Source organism: Bison bison, unplaced genomic scaffold (genome assembly GCF_000754665.1).
Source record: "Bison bison bison isolate TAMUID 2011002044 unplaced genomic scaffold, Bison_UMD1.0 scf7180017864490, whole genome shotgun sequence".
NCBI classification, from domain to species: domain Eukaryota; kingdom Metazoa; phylum Chordata; class Mammalia; order Artiodactyla; family Bovidae; genus Bison; species Bison bison.
In genome coordinates, this window is record NW_011495049.1 from 5,240,369 (window position 1) to 5,259,474 (window position 19,106).

At 41.4% G+C, this 19,106-nt stretch overlaps 1 protein-coding gene across 1 annotated transcript in view; it reads left to right on the forward strand.

Moving 5' to 3' along the window:
• Positions 1–19,106, forward strand: part of TENM2 (teneurin transmembrane protein 2) — a 1,056,669-nt gene that overhangs the window by 8,456 nt on the left and 1,029,107 nt on the right. The gene's annotated exons all lie outside the window — the stretch shown is intronic.

Genomic DNA, 19,106 nt, shown 5'->3' on the forward strand with positions numbered 1-19,106 from the left:
AGATGGGAATACCAGAGCACCTGATCTGCCTCTTGAGAAATTTGTATGCAGGTCAGGAAGCAACAGTTAGAACTGGACATGGAACAACAGACAGGTTCCAAATAGGAAAAGGAGTACGTCAAGGCTGTATATTGTCACCCTGTTTATTTAACTTATATGCAGAGTACATCATGAGAAATGCTGGACTGGAAGAAACACAAGCTGGAATCAAGATTGCCAGGAGAAATATCAATAACCTCAGATATGCAGATGACGCCACCCTTATGGCAGAAAGTGAAGAGGAACTAAAAAGCCTCTTGATGAAAGTGAAAGTGGAGAGTGAAAATATTGGCTTAAAGCTCAACATTCAGAAAACGAAGATCATGGCATCTGGTCCCACCACTTCATGGGAAATAGATGGGGAAACAGTGGAAACAGTGTCAGACTTTATTTTTCTGGGCTCCAAAATCACTGCAGATGGTGACTGCAGCCATGAAATTAAAAGACGCTTACTCCTTGGAAGGAAAGTTATGACCACCCTAGATAGCATATTCAAAACCAGAAACATTACTTTGCCAACAAAGGTTCGTCTAGTCAAGGCTATGGTTTTTCCTGTGGTCGTGTATGGATGTGAGAGTTGGACTGTGAAGATGGCTGAGTGCCGAAGAATTGATGCTTTTGAACTGTGGTGTTGGAGAAGACTCTTGAGAGTCCCTTGGACTGCAAGGAGATCTAACCAGTTCATTCTGAAGGAGATCAGCCCTGGGATTTCTTTGGAAGGAATGATGCTAAAGCTGAAACTCCAGTACTTTGGCCACCTCATGTGAAGAGTTGACTCCTTGGAAAAGACCCTGATGCTAGGAGGGATTGGGGGCAAGAGGAGAAGGGGACGACAGAGGATGAGATGGCTGGATGGCATCACTGACTCGATGGACTGAGTGAGTCTGAGTGAACTCCGGGAGTTGGTGATGGACAGGGAGGCCTGGCATGCTGCGATTCATGGGGTCACAAAGAGTCGGACACAACTGAGCGACTGATCTGATCTGATCTGATCTGATGAGGCAACTGTGTTAAGTTATGGCGCTCAACAATAAATAAGGCAAACATGACCACCAAGCTCACAAAACTTCACAATCATAAAGAGGAAAAATATAATAGATATAGAACTAGATTTGATCTGATAAAAACAGCAAAACGGAAAATATTAAATGGCTCTGGGGAGGTGTCTCACCCAGAATTGTGCATCATGGATCTCAGAAATTGTGACACTCCTTCATACTCTTGAAGGATGAGGAGGAGTTAGGTGATTTAAGAGGCAAGAAAGAGTATTCAGGCAAGAGATATAACGTATCCAAATATCTGGATGTGACAAAGATGAGTTGTTCCAAGGATATAAAAGAACTTCAGGTTAGCTGAATGTGGCGTGGGGACATATGAGATGGAGTGGAAGGGAGAAACTGGTTCCTGAAGGCATTTCAGAGAAATTATGCTTGCTTCAGTCGATGGAGTATGTTACAGGGAAGCAAGATGATCAGTGAGGTGGGGTAGGAGGCTGTGTTTTGTTTAGGCAAGGGAGCCTGGTGCCCTAAACTGGGATAACAGAGATGATCTGAGAAATGTTGTTGAGGAACAGAGATGGTTGACTTTAAGGACCCTATACAAGTGGGAGGCAGGCATACTAATCTGGTTCTCTTGGGCATTGACTGCTGTGTTCTCCCGCAAAAAGAATATTGCCTTCCCGATGCCAAGATTACTTTAAAGCATCAGAAAAGATCAGTTCTGTAAATATCCCCTTAAAGTGGAAATGCCTCAAATTGTTATTTCAAATTTTCCTGCAATGGCAACATAAGCCAGAATATAAAAATATGGTATTATAAAAATTTGAATGTTTTTCTCAGTCTTGTTAGGTTTGTCTATGCAAAGAATGGCACCAACATCAGAGTATCTCATACGGGTCCAGGGCAAAGAAAACACAGGAAAAGATTTATGTGTTGTCTGCTGCCCCTCTGTGTGACCACAACACATTGCTCATTTTCTCTTATTGGCTAAATAAATCAGGAACTCATAGCAGATTTGAGCACATGCCTGAGTGTATATTTCATTTCTGCCAATTGGAAACTTGACTAGCAAAAACAAGAGGATGTTGAGAATATGAAATCAATATTTCCTGGCAACTAGTGGGACAAGCAAGGTCACGGAAGGAAGTAGAGTCAAGAACATCACTAAAGTTTCTGGATATGGCAACTGACTGCATGTTCCTGCTCATCACTGAGGATGGGCTGTTTGTAGGTTCAGATAGGATGTATAACTGCAGACCTTTTGAATTTGAGGCGCCCTCAGGCCACACACATGTCAATGTCTAATAGACAGTTGAATGTACAACTCTGAAATTCTGCTGAGACATTTGAGCTGGATAGAGACTGAGGAGATGACAGCTAAATAATTGTATGGGACTTGGTGTGATCCAGCCTAAAAACTGCTATAGAAGAGGTATTTGTGAAGAAATTAGTGGTCATTCTAATTAGTTTTGCTAATTGTCATTGGGAATGCTTTGAGCTTCCCTGGTGGCTCTGACAATAAGAAATCTGCCTGCAATGTGGGAGACCTGGGTTCGATCCCTGGGTTGGGAATATCCCCTGGAGAAGGGAATGGCAACCCACTCCAGTATTGCCTGGATAATTGCATGGACAGAGAAGCCTGGCAGGCTGCAGTCCACGGGGTCACGAAGAGTCTGACACGTTCGAGTGACTTTCACTTTCACTTTGGTTTGATCGGTGAAGAAAAAATGTACAAGGAGCAGAAATAACGGGCTCACATGAGAACACAGGTAATTAATAGACAGGAAGAAGATCCTGCAAAGAGAATGGAAACAAAGAAAAAAAATTATTCCTTTAGATACTCTACTTCTGCTGCTGCTAAGTCGAGTCAGTTGTGTCCAACTCTGTGCGACCCCATAGACAGCAGCCCAACAGGCTCCTCTGTCCCTGGGATTCTCCAGGCAAGAACACTGGAGTGGGTTGCTATTTCCTTCTCCAATGCATGAAAGTGAAAAGTGAAAGTGAAGTCGCTCAGTCATGTCTGACTCTTAGCTACCACATGGACTGTTACCTACCAGGCTTCTCCATCCATGGGATTCTCCAGCCAAGAGCACTTGAGTGGGTTGCCATTGCCTTCTCTGTAGATACTCTACTGAGTCCATCTAAACTTGACTTAGCATTCCTTACAGGTAAAAATAAATAAAACAACACCTATTATATTTCCCATTCCACTACAGCAACTTGGCTTCCAAATTACCCCCTAGATCAGAGATCACAAAGTCAATGCACACAGGCCATGCTTGGCTCCTGTGTTTTGTTTGGCCTATAGATTGCATTAGCCATTTGAATGGTGTGCCCACAGCCAATCCATTCAGGTTCCCATTTGCCACAGATGCTATGGCTGCTTTTTGTCTTAACAGCTGTCCTTCTCTGTAGTCTCTTACGTTACATGCCAGGACCCTGAAGGGTGTTGCCGTTGCAAAACTAACCAGAACTTTCCTGTGCCCACTCCTTCCTTGTTGAATATCTATCTGCCTGTTCCAGATCTATTCATCCCACAGATCTATTCTCCTTCGGATCCCCTCTATGGAGAAAGCTCAGCCTTCTGATTTCCACAGGCCCTCCATAGCTGTTCTTGTTGTTACCTCTTAATGAGTGACTCAGAAACCTTGGCACATGGAAGTTAGGACCCCTGTGAATAAGGAGATAAAACTGTTGCAGAAACCAGTAATTGAGAAACCAAGCACCACACTTGGAGAGTTGGAGAGCTCAGGTTTATTACACTGGTGGGCCCAGAAGAGTTAATACTCCAAACTCTGAGCCTGAACCAAGAGGTTACGGAGTTTTTATAGACAGACTATAGTGGGCAACACTCGCTGCTAATAGGCTGGTTTAAAGCTAGGGGTTTCACATGCGCGGGGACAGCAGTCAAGATGGGGAGGGGAATGCCTGACCTTTACAGGGACAGGCATAAGATTAAGCAGGTTTGCAGGGGCTGGGCAATCGCAAAGAGCAGGACAAGGGTGAGTGAGATAAGCTTCAGCTCCTAGTATTGTAAGTCCCCACTTTCTGAGACTACGTGACCTATATGATCCAGACTTTGCAAAGAGCAAGCGGAGTTACAGAGGCAGAAGGAACAGGAGGTTATGTAAAATTTTAACTTTTTCTCTTCAAAACAGAGTGCGGTTTTCTGACTCATGGAGGCAGTGACAAGAAAATTTATTTCCATTAGTGGTTTGTTTCCTGTTCTAATGAGAAGAATTTAAAGCACCATGACTCACAGAAGGAATCTGCTTAGAAATCTGGGTTGTATATCTGTCCGGCATGATGATATCAAATCTCATGTTGTGAAATGCCAACTTGCAAGAGTTTTCTGCAACATACTTTGACGCACCTATGTTGAAATTCACTACCATTTGCTTTTTCTGAGTATTGGCAATCCAATGACGTATTGGCTTTTCTAGGCTGGTGTTACGTACCGCAGTCCTGTCTCTGTAGGGACCTACTATGTCTTATGTGTAGGGAGCCTTTGGTGCACTGTGATTGGTGGCAGGATATAATTCAGACCAGAAGCTTTAGAAAAACGTCACTGTGAGAGGTGGGGTAGTTGCCTATGTCTGTCTCAGGATGCCTTGCACTCTGAGTTCAGAAGGGGTGCTGGCCCACCCACTCATGAATCGTCATGCCGATATTATCAAAGGAGACACTCCATTTTCAGCGTCATGTTTTAGGTTTATAATTTAATTTTCAGCTGTGGCAATTCCAGAAGCATCTCTAGGAACATATGAAGAGGAAGGGGCTGGTGTCTGGCCACTGTGAATTCACATTCATTTCTTAATTGGCACATATATTTCACAGGCCCTCTCATTTTGCTGCAGCCAGATTCCATCATACCACCAAGTTACTCAAAATTCCTTCCACACTGACTGCTTTCCTTTCCACTCAACCTCAAGTCAGATCTACTTTAGTAATAAATGTCTGCTGGGAGCCATCAGAACAAATACCGAGTGTGCACAAAGATATTAAAAATAAGTGCAACACAGACTTATTTAATAATGTCCAATAGCCTTTTATAATAATTGGAATATTTTACCAAAGTTACCATGAGAATTATCTTTAACACATTTTCTCTAGGATGGAAAGATCTTTCTAGGGGAAAAAAAAGAAAAAACCTACACAGAGAAAAGTCAGAGGGACTCTGTTATATTCGTAGCTGGACCTGTTATTCTCCTCCTTTTTCCAGAGCTTTTTCTTTGGCCAGAACCACCAAATGTGAAGCTTCTCTTTGTTCACCCTGATTTCTGAATAGTAGGCATCGGGCAGTCACTGTCCCAGTGGGATGCATTTTATTTTAAAAATAGTTTGAAGTGCTTCCTTTTCAATTCCCCCTCGTCCATGGCCACCTTGACTACATAATAGGTGCTTCTCGGTCTGTCCGTGTACAGTTCAGGTCCACTCCACATATAGGGAATTAAAGCAGTCAATTTATTTGCAGCTCTGTGAACCAAAATGTTGAATTTATTTAGAGAGTAATTCCAGTGGATTAAATTTGTTTCTGTGGATCTATTTGCTGTAGCTGGAACATTGACAGAAGAGAGGACTATTACTTTAATGTCCTCAAAAAAAAAAAAAAAATACAGTCAACTGCAAGGTAAATATCCATAGCTCCCAAAAATCCCTCTCAAAATGACTGCAGATACAGGGGACACTATCGACTTTAAAAAGGTTCCCAACCACCTAGCAGCCTCAGGATCAAATGGTCCTTAGTTCACAGTGGCAATTCAGTGAATGCTCACAGCCTAACCCCCATCTCTGCCCGTTGCAGAAGCCCAGCCTGGAGGTGACCCAGTTAACACTTTGTGCTTCACAAGCCCAGAGACTGAACAGCAGGGAGGCTCCAGCAGAGTGCAGAGATGTCCTAGCTGAGCAGCGAGGGGGCAGCAAGTGGGGCCACCCCCTCATGTCATTTCTGTCTCTGGACCGGTGGCCACTCATTAGCCTCTTCTGGGGAGTTTTGAAAAGTCCCCACACCCAAACCAGTTCAATCAAAATCTCCGGCAGGGGAGCAGGGGAGAAACGCTGGTTTGGATCTAGGCATCAGTATTTTTAAAACGGTACTTTTACGTAAATGAAATATCTCAGAGGATTGAGTGCAACAAGGACACACTACAGAAAGTAACAGTTTCTTTGACGACTGATCGCATTTCAAGCGTACAGGGCCTAGTACTTCGCGTAGTGACTTGGAATCTCACTTTTCATGCAGAAGCCCCTAATTTCAGTTTTTTTCCTAATTCTTAGGGGGCTTTGATTCATAAATATGGTACAGCCAGGAGTACATTACATCATATTTCCAAATCAAATCAATAATGAGCAGCTATTTGATGATGTCTTATTTATCATAGGTTCTGCAATGTCAGGGTCTCCCTGTTCCAAGTTACAAGAACTAAGGGGACTGGATTCCTCCAGAACCCCTGCTTCCCATCATATATTCTGTTAAGCATTAAACACAGGTTTAATTTGAGCACCTGGCTTGGAATGTAGCATATAGTCAATTAATTGTGTCCATTGATCGAACATCTTCAATGGCAAAGCCATCATGATGAATTGAAGCCTCCCCTCAGAAGAAAGACAGGCAGGTTCCGTGTATGGTGAAAGGTGAAGGCAGTGAGGAAAAGTAATGTTAATAGTGGGTTCCTACCTGCTTTTTGATTTGAATATTTATTAAGCCTGAGAATAGTTCAAATAAGATTGAAAGTCGGACACTCACAGGGAAGGTAAGATCATGGAACCACGCAGGCTGGGTTTTCACCTGTGTGCCATGGTGGAGATTGTCCTGATTTGGATTATTTGTGTCCAGGCCGTGCCTCTCAGCTCTGATGATTTGGTGCCTTTGGGAATTCAGGGCTGGTGTTGTTAGATCTTTCAGCTTTTCAAGAAAATTGAGAAATGTGGATTTCATTTTCATAAAATACTCAGATTTTATTTATTATTTTTTTGGTGATTCACATCACTTCTTTTTTTAATTTTATTGGAGTATAATTGATTTATAATGTTGTGTTAGTTTCAGGTATATACCAAAGTGATTCAGTTATATATATATTCATTCTTTTTTTCAAATTCTTTTTCCATATAGATTATTACAAACTATTGAGTAGAGTTTCCTATGCTATACAGTAGGTCGTTTTTGGTTATCTATTTTATGAATGCTGCTGCTGCTAAGTCACTTCAGTTGTGTCCGACTCTGTGCGACCTCATAGACGGAAGCCCACCAGGCATTCTCCAGGACGGAGAATCCCGTCCCTGGGATTCTCCAGGCAAGAACACTGGAGTGGGTTGCCATTTCCTTCTCCAGTGCATGAAAGTGAAAAGTGAAAGTGAAGTCGCTCAGTCGTGTCCGACTCTTTGCGAGTCGGACTGCGAGTCGGAGCCTACCAGGCTCCTCCACCCATGGGGTTTTCCAGGCAAGAGTACTGGAGTGGGGTGCCATTGCCTTCTCCGATTTTATGTATAGTAGTGTGTATATGTTAATCCCAAATGTTGCTGGAATGGCCACTTGTGGGGCAGTTTAGGGAGGCTCTGTGCACGTTGGCCTCATTTCCTGCCCTGGAATTTTCTGATGCTGAAGTGCTGAATGCCCTTAAAGACAGGAAAAATGGAGTGTCAGAAAGTCTACCTCTGGCAGATGTGGGGCCCCCTTGACCAGTAAGTTCAGAAGCCAACAGATAGGAAGCCAAGGATAAATGCCTCCCCGCTTTGTCCTGAGAAGCACAGCCTGAAGCTTCTTGGAAGGGTCCACCTCCATCATCACTGAACACCCACAGCAATGGGCAACTCTGCAACTGATTCTTGTATTGCTGTTTCTGCCTGTCCTGTTTTTCATCCTGTCCTTCACTCTTAATCCTTTTAATCATGTCCCCAATAATATACCTATCCACAAGAATTTTTCTCAGCTTCTCCTTACAGGACAAAGTGAGTTAAGGCCTTCGGCAGCTAAATTGCTGAAAGAATCACCATGTAAGCCAAAGGAAGACTGTAGAGAAGGTGTAGCTCCTGAAGACTTCTTAGCTGGGAAATGGTTGATCTAAAAAGAAGGCATTGAGCTTACATTAGAGATGTGTCTTGGTACTTACTAAATTTTGGAAGGTTTGTGATTTGCTTTTTGGATGTTATTTTACATAAGAAATGTGATTTCTACACAAAATGTGATTTTTACATAAAATGTGATTTTCTGTTTCTTTGGTTATTTTTGTCAAAACTCTTAATAAACTTTTAATTTTAGAGTAGTTTTACACAAAAGTTGTAAACGTACAGAGTTCCCTGTTTGGTTGTTTTTGGTGGTTTGTAGTGCATGAGAGATTCCTAAGCACATGCCTAACAAACCCGATACTGCTTTTCCCCCTTGAAAGCCATTATATCAGATCTCAGTGCAGAATAGCAAGCTTATCCTGTAAGTTCCTTGAGGACAAAGACAATGCCTCATGCATCTTTCCATCCCCTTTTGTACCAGCCAGAGTGCTGTGCATGGGGAAATTTAGTAAAGATTTGTCGAACAAGGAATCCCCATCACACATTAGAATCTGGAGGGATTACATCCAGTCCCCAGCTCTGCCTCCAATCCCCAGATCCTCTTTTCCCTTCCCCACAAGGCAGCTTTTCCCCTGCCTGTTGTTTCAGTTTGGCCATGAAAGACTGAGAAAGAACATTGAAAGGCTGTTTTATACTCAAGGCTGGCTTTGCCAGACCCCCCACCTCCTCAGGCACGATCAAGTAATCTTAGTGCCAGGTCGGCCAGAGAGGCCTCTTGGCTGCCCTGGTACCCTGAGAGCTTTCTAGGACATGCCTGTGCCCTGCATGTCATGATATATTTTTAGCCAAACCCTGAGTGAAAGCCAACATGCATTTTGCTTCTTTTCTAGATCATCTAAGCGCATATCTTTCTTGTTTACTGGGTGGCTAAAAACAAACAAACAAAAAAATCAGCAATGATAACACATGTTATCATTTCAGTCTCAGATCTAAGAACACCTTAAAAAGGTCCTTTTATTAACCCTTTTCAGGAAATTCAACCAGCTTGATCACAAAGCTGTGAAAGATACAAAATTAATGTATTTGTGAACAACTTGCTTTTGTTCTACCATAGTTTACATCTCAGAATGATTAAAGAATGTTAAATTATGCAGTAGTTTAATACTGTAAGCTACTTGCTTTCAGTCATTCACAGAATTAGAAGGATTCAGCAACCTATGGACAAGATTCAACACAGTTAATAAAGGGGTTTGGTCAGGAATGAAATGAACAAAAGATACCTTCTTTCACAGAGTTTTGTTGTGTCTTATTTTTTCTAATAATAATACTTTTGATTGAGTACTTATGAAGTGCCAGGAGTTCTTCCATGCACCATACCCATATGCATTCAATATCTCCCTAATTTTAAAAATGGAAACACAGGAACAGAAATCATAGATAACTTAAATGAAATGGACAGTGGGAATTCACTGGAGTATTTTCAGCAGAAGAGCAGTGTTTTATCATTTATCTCATAGAGAAAGCCCTGAATTCTCTGTGGGAAACAGATCCTAAGTTAGGTAGAAAGTCAGCAGGGAGAATAGGTAAAAGCTATCTAGGATTGCTTAAGGAAAACAGCATCCTGAGCCCTCCATGGGATTCAGATGTGTCTGATGGACATTTGGAATCTCTGAGTTCATTCATACATGAAGGGTAATAAGCTCACCTCTTGTTCTGGATTTGCTAAGTTTCAGAGACATTTTGTAGAGCATAATGAAAGCACTTTTCAACTAGATCTTGGCCCTTATCTGTAAGTCTTACTTTCTGGATCAGTGGGTTCAACCTTCTGTTCTTTATCTCAAACCATGTGCCCTCCGCTGGCCTCCACTGCCCTGCCCTCCACACACAGTGAGTACTGACTTCCTGCTCCTCAGTTGTCCTTAGCAAACAACAATTCCTTGGCTTTTCAGAGCTGAGTTAACTCTGGTATATCAGCTTCTTTTTTTTTTCTTAAGAGAGAAGAATCTTTATTTTTAAAGACCAGAAAATCCTCTGTTATACAAAAACATAACCATCCCTGGTTGTACGGACTATCACAGCTTCTGGTTCACAGGTAGATTATGTACAGAGATGCAGAAATTCCAGTTAAACCAAGTGTTGAGGAAATGAAACATGAATGTGGCTATAACAGCTCATCTTGAAAATGTGCCACTTGCATGACTGACTTAGCCCCCAGGCCAACCAATTATTCTGAAAACTGTCTCTTTGGAGCTTACTGTCACTATTATCCATTTCCCCAAATCTGTATCACCATAGCACTCCCCTCTTGCTTAAGGCAGAGACAAAAGAGTTGTGACAATAATGTTAGTATGAGATTCATACATGAGAATTATCACTATACCTAAGGACAACCAAGCTTTAGAGGGTTTAGCTACCCTACTAAGGACAGGCAATTTGTATAAAAGGAATGGATGAGAACTAAACTTACACAGTCTGACTTAAGTGGCTGCTGTTTGTAGGTGCTTGGAACTGTTTGTTGATTGACTATGTGAAAACCATGCTTTCCTCTATACTTGCTGGAGGGAGGAAATCAAATCCAAATGTTGAGATGGTCTGGACGGGCAGGCTGCTGAGAAGCAAAGTATCATTACAGCTATTAAGACAGTGCAGAGGGCTATTCCAGTGCTCGGATCTGTGCAGCCAGATGGAAATCATAGTTCAGGCTTAGTGTTGTCAGACAGCAGAGGCTTCGGGCCAAGGGGAAGGCATGGGTGAGTGATTTTTGACTGTTTATCTCTAATGTGTGTGGCCAGTGTCACTCCCATCTCTGATGGCTGTGATTTATTCTATTATACTGTCAGGATTAAAACACCTTAGCAGGAGGAAAAATAAAGGGAGGGATACAAATGCTGTGTCATTGATGTGACAGATGCTATTTCTCTGGAAACCATGGACGACAAGGGCATGGAAGCGCTCAAAAGCACTAGAGCTGGAGAATATCAGAACCAGACAGATCCTTGGGGACCATCTGTTTCAAACCACTCATTTGACAGATAAGAAAACTGAGACTCTGGGGCTTCTGTGGTGGCCAAGGTCGCACAAGCTCCTCAGTTTAAACTAGAACACTAGTTCCCACGCCCCAGTTCACCGTTCATCCCATTTGGTCACCTGCTGGTCAAGTTCATGGTTCCTTCCCTGGATTCATAGAGTTGAGTTTTACATTCTATGTGAAGTAAAGAATCTGTCTGTATATTAACATGGTTAAAGAAAAGTAGGAGGGACTTCCCTGGTGGTCCAGTGGCTAAGACTTTATGCTCCTGAAGCAAGGGGCCCAAGTTCGATCCCTGGTCAAAGAACTCGATCCTGCATGCCAGCTAAGAGTTTGCATGCAGTAACTAAGACTTAGTGCAGCCAAATAAATAAATAATTTTTTTAAAGTACAAAGCACAGGCAGGAAAATTTTCCCTTTGCTCTCTAGTATCCATGCAAGTATTATTTATTTTAACCACAGAATGGTGGTCCTTAGCTCTTCTCCCTGTTATAACTGTTTTGGCTGGAGCCTTTGCATTCTCTGACCCAAAGGAGACCTCTGTGACATGATGGGCCGAGCCATTCTCTGCCTGCTGTAGCCGCCAGCTCCTTGCTGTGTCCTTACCTTACCTCACCTCACAGTCTTCATCTCCTGTCTTTCTCCTGCTATTTCCTATGTGAACAGAGAGGCTGGATCAGAGCAAGTCAGAGCTCCAGCCTGCCAAGAAACCCCAGTGCCTGCCTCTCCATCCCTTGCCTCCCTCCTGACTTGTTCCTCTGCACAGATTTTCCAACAACTCAGATGTTCCAAACTCCTTGAAACCAGTAAACGGACCCAGAATTTGAGACAGAAAGACAGAGCTTCAATCCTATGCCAGATCACCATGTGCCATGTGATGCTGGGCAAGTCTTGGGTTTTCCTGGGGTGAAGTTGTGTTCCTCTATACAATTGGTATCTTGGTACCTACTCCAAAGTGTAATTTTGGGGGTAAACTTTATTAATGGTGAAATAATTCATAAACAGTATTTGTTACTACCAGATTGTTACTGTGAGTGAAAAGTGTAGTGACAAAAGAGATTGGGAACTCTACAGTTCTATTCACGAATCCCTGTAAGACCCAACACATTCCTGTGTTGACAGAGACATCTTGTGGGACAGCCTGTCCCAGCCCAGGAGACTGAGCCCAGGACTCCCCAAAGTCATTGGATCTCCCTGGTGTCCAAGTGTGCCGTGCTCTCCCCTCACCAGAGCCCTGCAGTGTCATCCATCAGCAGGGCCAACTTCCCAACTCTGAATTCCATTTATCACTTAGTGGAGAGGCAGCATTTCTTGTGGCTCAGATCTCACCAATCCCCCCATGTAATTAGGCCATCAGGCTCTGCCTGTACATTTCTCTAAGAGATAAGTCTGCCACGTCATAGGCTGAGACCACGGCGTTCAGCGATTTCCATTTCTCTAGGCATGATCATGGACACATACATGTGAAAGTAGCCCCTGAAAGAGAAACCAAGGGAAACCATTGCAGAGGTGAGGGTGGGGGCAGGGAGGTGGGGTATTCCTGCTCAATCAGAGCTCAAACTCATCTAAAACCAGTCTCACCACATAGTAAATGTATCTTTAGGGTTGCCTAGAGTTCTAAATGATCTAATTTTATAGAAGCTAAAATCTTTATCTGTATGGAGATGCTTTTAAATTAAAAAAAAAAAAATCTCTTTTCTAAGAGAATGTTTCTGTTGCCTCTAATAATTCTCCTACTTTGTGTCCCTACACTGAGACAGGTAAGCTGGCCATGGATGTAGTGCCACAAAGGAAAACGGGAGGAACAAAGACCTCTGTCCTCTCTCTTTCTCTGATTCCAGTGTGTTGGTACCAGAATAGAAGCAATCTTTTCCATAGCTCAAACCAGGGATGGATCTCTTAGAAGAATGAACTTCTGTAAACAGCTTGAAAACCTCATTCGCTGTTTGCTTTATCCTCACCCCCATTCAAACCTCAGGGCTGTGGAAAGGATTCGAAACCTCAAATTCAGGCTAGTTAACTTTAAACCCTCAGAGATCACTCAGTCAGCAGACACTTAACTATGGCAGGCTTTGTCCCTAGTTTTGTTTGGGAGCTAGGGAAACAGGAAAAAGGTGTAGTCCATGCTCTCAGGAAATTCACAAGCTCATGCCAGAGAGGTAAAGAGCTCAGTCATGCTAACACCAGACAGAAGCTAGTCTGGCCAACAGAAGCCCAAAGCATTAGGGAAACAGAAGGGAAGGCTTCCTGGAGACCATTGTCTGTTGAGATTTTTGCAATGCGAGTCAAGGTTGAGTTTGCTGAAGATTTCCTAAGATCCATTTAGGATTGCTGTAGTGTGAACTAGATTACTAAAATAGACCGAGAAAATAGCATCCCGATATTTAAATATATGATTACCCTTTCTTTATAAGTACTTAGCTGGAAGTGTCTTAGGATGAATACTAAAGCGCCTGTCTGTGAATGTACACCATATTGGAAACAGATTTACTGTCCCAAAGTGTAATGCTTACTCAGCCATCTGATGAGATTTGAGCGCTGAACAGTTTGAGAGGGATGCATAGAGCTGTTTTATTACAAGATGCTGTTATGAGTTATAGCAGCTTTCCTTATGCTATACGGCTGTCGCCAAACAAGTTACATGAATATAAGCAGTTTTATTTGCAATTTTTTGCTTACATTTTCTTAGCATATTCCGATTATGGCTTCTCACAGCCCGATTCATGCTCCCATGGCAGTCCCAGTATATTGCTTTATTCAGAGCCAAAAGGAGCCTTTAAAAACATTTGTAGAAAGTCGTCCTCTGAGTATGCAGTGTTTGTGTTTAATGGATGCTATCACCTGGCACTTGTTTTAAAAAAAAGAAAAAAGAAATGAAAAAGAAGACTTTTCACTCTTGAAAATATGTGTTTATTTCAGAGACAACCTAATAAACACATTAATTAGCCTCTTGTTTGATGCAGTTTCGGTGACCTCTGAGGAGGAGGTTTTGTGTCTTAGAAAAAATATAAATAGCATTTTGAATTTCATTTGATCAGGACTGAATCCGAAACAACTAAAGTAAAAAAGAATTAATTTCATATGAGAGGTGTACACTAGGCTTGGTTGTTACATACAAATTATAGGCTGGAAAATTAGTGTTGTTGATTCTCCTTGAATGTGTGAAAGTAAATCAGAGAAATTGATGACGTTAATAAAAATGATAATAACAGTAAATTAGTTTATACTAAATGTAAATAATTGTTAAGCTGGGAGCCAAATGAACCTGAATAGCTAGGGACTTAGTTTAAACCCCATGTATTTATTTTTTTATTTGATTAATTATCCTTTTAATCAAATGAATTGTGCTTCATAATTACAATCAATATTTAGCATACAGTGCTCAAAATTCAGTGTCTTCCTTCATTTCTCTGTTTATTTTTGGAAAACAGTGTGTTCATTAGTGCTTGGCTTGGCCCAGTGTTTGAGAAATCCTGGACATTTACACATGACTGCGTAACAACCAAGATGCATTAACAGGCAGGGAGGGCACAGGCTGCTGCATGGAGTTTTGGGTAATTTGGCTTCCCTGGTGGCTCAGTCAATAAAGAACCTGTCTGCAGTGCAGGAAACCTAGGTTTGGTCCCTGGGTCAGGAAGATCCCTTGTAGAAGGAAATGGCAACCCACTCCAGTACTGTTTAGCAGGTTACATTCCATGGGGTTGCAAGAGTCAGACACAACTTAGAAATTAAACCACCACTCTTTAAGAGTCTTTTAAATTATTAGCATTAGATTTTTTTTTTCCTGGATAAAACAAATTCACATCTATTGTAGACAATTTGTAAATACCAAGTATATAAAGAAGAAAATTATAAGAACCTATTATTTTACCTCCCAACAGTAACTGCTATTATCATTTTGGAATATTTATTTTCTAGCCTCTTAATCTGTTTATGTATTTGGGTAATGTGTTTTAAAACTTGGAACTATATGTACTATGTAGTACCCTACTCATTTTACTTACTATGTCATGAATGTGTTCTTTTTCTGAAAATATTATTCTGATATAAGTTTTCTTTAACAGCTGTGTGGCATTGTCATATGGATATACCCACACTATGCTTTTCATTTAATCTTTTTCTTCCGATGGAATTTTAGTTTTCATGCATTTTTTATTATAATGCTCCAGTGAACATGATTCTATATAAATCTCTATGCATGTCACTAATTTCATCTGAAGAACTTGTGAACATTTTAAATCATGTTAATGTAGAAGGGGAAAAGAGAAAGTAGGCTAGGCTTTAATACTGGTTTAAACATTTAGGGACTTTTAAAAATAAAATTATAATTCAATTTACAAATCATATCCCAACATATTTTATGAAGTATTTTGTTGTAATGATACTTTGCTAAACCAGTTTTTATTATATGAGCGTGGAGATCCTATGTCATATTTGTTTAGAGCCCAGTTAAGGAGGGGTTCCATAAGATCAAATGACTACCCCTCAAACCTCAGGATTTTTGCAACAGCATCTTAACTCCTAAATCCTGTGAAATTAAGGGTTGTACCATATACTTGTAGGATATACTTTTAATTTTTTCACTTGACTGTACTCGTATATATTTATATACAATTCAGTCGAGTTCAGTTGCTCAGTTGTGTCCGAATCTTTGTGACCACACTGACTGCAGCACGCCAGGCTTCCCTGTCCATGACCAACTACCGGAGCTTACTCAAATTCATGTCCATCAAGACGGTGATGCCATCCAACCATCTCATCCTCTGTCGCTGACTTCTTCTGCCTTCAGTCTTTCCCAGCATCAAGGTCTTTTCAAATGAGTCAGTTCTTCACATCAGGTAGCCAAAGTATTGGAGCTTCAGCTTCAGCATCAGTCCTTCCAATGAATGTTCAGTACTGATTTCTTTTAGGATTGACTGGTTGGATCTCCTTGCAGTCCAAGGGACTCTCGAGAGTCTTCTCCAACACCACAGTTCAAAAGCATCAGTTCTTCGGCATTTGGCTTTCTTTATAGTCCAACTCTCACATCCATACATGACTACTGGAAAAGCCATAGCTTTGACTAGACCTTTGTTGGCAAAGTAATGTCTCTGCTTTTTAATATGCTGTCTTGGTTGGTCATAACTTTTCTTCCAAGGAGCAAGAATCTTTTAATTTCATGACTGCAGTCACCATCTGCAGTGATTTTGGAGCCCCCCCAAAATAAAGTCTCTCACTGTTTCCATGGTTTCCCCATCTATTTGCCATGAAGTGATGGGACCATATGCCATGATCTTAGTTTTCTGAATGTTGAATTTTAAGCCAGCTTTTTCACTCTCCTCTTCCACTTTCATCAAGAGGATCTTTAGTTCTTCTTCACTTTCTGCCATAAAGTTGGTATCATCTGCATATCTGAGGTTATTGATATTTCTCCAGTCAATCTTGATTCCAGCTTGTGCTTCATCCAGCCTGACATTTTGCATGATGTACTCTGCATATAAGTTAAACAATCAGGGTGACAGTATACAGTCTTGACATACTCCTTTTCCACTTTGGAACCAGTCTGTTGTTCCATACCCAGTTCTAACTGTTGCTTCTTGACCTGCATACAGATTTCTCAGGAGGCCGGTCAGGTGGTCTGTTATTCCCACTTCTTTAAGAATTTTCCACAGTTTGTTGAGATCCACACAGTCAAAGGCTTTGGCATAGTCAATAAAGCAGAGGTAGTTGTTTATCTGGAACTCTCTTGCTTTTTCGATGATCCAGCAGGGGTTGACAATTTGATCTATGGTTCCTCTGCCTTTTCTAAATCCAGCTTGATCATCTGGAAGTTCACAGTTCATATACTGTTGCAACCTGGCTTGGAGAATTTTGAGCATTACTTTGCTAGCATGTGAAATGAGTGCAATTGTGCAGTAGTTTGAACATTCTTTGGCATTGCTTTTCTTTGGGATTTAAATGGAAACTGACCTTTTCCAGTCCTGTGGCCACTGCTGAGTTTTCCAAATTTGCTGGCATATTGAGTGCAGCACTTTCACAGCATCATCTTTTAGGATTTGAAATAGCTCAACTGGAATTCTGTCACCTCCACTAGCTTTGTTCATAGTGATGCTTCCTAGGCCCACTTGTCTTTGCATTCTAAGATATCTGGCTCTAGGAGAGTGATCACACCATTGTGGTTATCTGGGTCATGAAGATCTTTTTTGTATAGTTCTTATGTGTATTCTTGCCACCTCTTCTTAATATCTTCTGCTTCTGTTAGGTCCATACCACTTCTTCCCTTTATTGTATCCATGTTTGGATCAAATGTTCCCTTGGTATCTCTAAATTTCTTGACGAGATCTCTAGTCTTTCCTATTCTATTGTTTTCCTCTTTCTTTGCATTGATCACTGAGGAGGGCTTTCTTCTCTTATTGCTATTCTTTGGAACTCTGCATTCAAATGGGCATATCTTTCCTTTTCTCCTTTGTCTTTAGCTTCTCTTCTTTTCACAGCTTTGTAAGGCTTCCTCATGTTTATTTATACATATGTGTATAAATATTTGTGTGCTTAGTCATGTCCAGCTCTTTGTGACCCCGTGGACTGTAGCCCATCAGGCTCTTCCGTCCATAGGGTTTTCCAGGCAAGAATACTGGAGTGGATTGCCATTTCCATCTCCAGGGGCTCTTCCTAACCCAGGGATCAAACCCACATCTCCTATATCTCCTACAGTGGGAAGCAGATTCTTCACACTGTGTCACCTGGAAAGCCCATAAGTATAAACATATTAAACATGTATGTTGGATAAATCACAGAGAACATACAGCATGTATTAAGCACAATAAAATATTTACACATTTATATTCATGAACATACATGAAAATCATATTTATTAAATGTATATTATGTTATTTAAAGAATTTGCACATAGAGTTGGGGGCTTTGATTGGATTTGGTTGTGACGTATTTTAATCAGATGATCATTAGAACAATTAACAATAAATTCCAGGTCATATAATACCCTGATCTACTCTTAGTTTCCATTTGCCCTAACTATAAATTATTGACTAGAGTTTATTTCAAAAGGAACTCTTGCTTCCTGGTTCAAAATACACAAACGCCAGAGCACAAAAGATGGAATCAAGAGACAAAGGCAAGGATGACTGGATTTTTCTGTCTATTTTGTATGTGTCTGTGGGAAGCTTTCCACCTATACAACAAATCATCTCTGGGGAGGACACTGTCATGATCTGAGAAGGGCACGAAGAATGAAATGATGTCTGATTCCTGTGGGAAAAATAGGTCTTATGTGAAAATTAATCTCAGTGTGTTACAACATTTGCTATATAAACCTGAACAAAAAAAGAAGAAAAAAAAAAAATAAAACATTGTGAGAAGATGCTTTTCCCCACTGAAGCTATCTTTTATAGTCATCTCTGCAGTTTCGTGGGGCACTGCCAAGGTGAATGCAGTATAAGGCATGATGTCTTGGAGGGCTCAGTCATTGTGTAGCCAGCACATGTGCTGCCGGAATGGGCCCTGGCAGAGGACTACCCTGTCCTCATGAAGCCTTGACTCTGACACTAATTTACTTATATTACCTTGGCAAGTCAGTGACCCTCTGGAAGCTTCAATTCTCTTCCCTAAAGTGAGAGTAAGAAACATGAATGATCCTTAAGATCGCTCAGGTTACTCCTTCTATGTCTGCTTTTCTGAAGACTCAGTCTCAGCTCTTCAACTGACTTGCCAGACCTTTGAATATATCTAGTCATAATTAATTTCAGAATTAATTATTAAGACCACAGTATGAGAGATCTGATGAGCAAGAAAGCAACTATATTTAAATGTGTAGACACATGTGAATGCCATTTGGAATAGAGAACCTCCAGCATGTGTGCTCAGTCATGCCTGACTCTGCGTCCGCGTGGATAATAGCCCTCCAGACTCCTCTGTCTGTCTGTGGAATTCTTCAGGCAAGTATACTGGAGTGGGTAGCCATTCCCTTCTCCAGTGGGATCTTCTTCACCCAGGGATCGAACCCATGTTTCCTGCATTGTCAGGCAGATTCTTTACCGCAG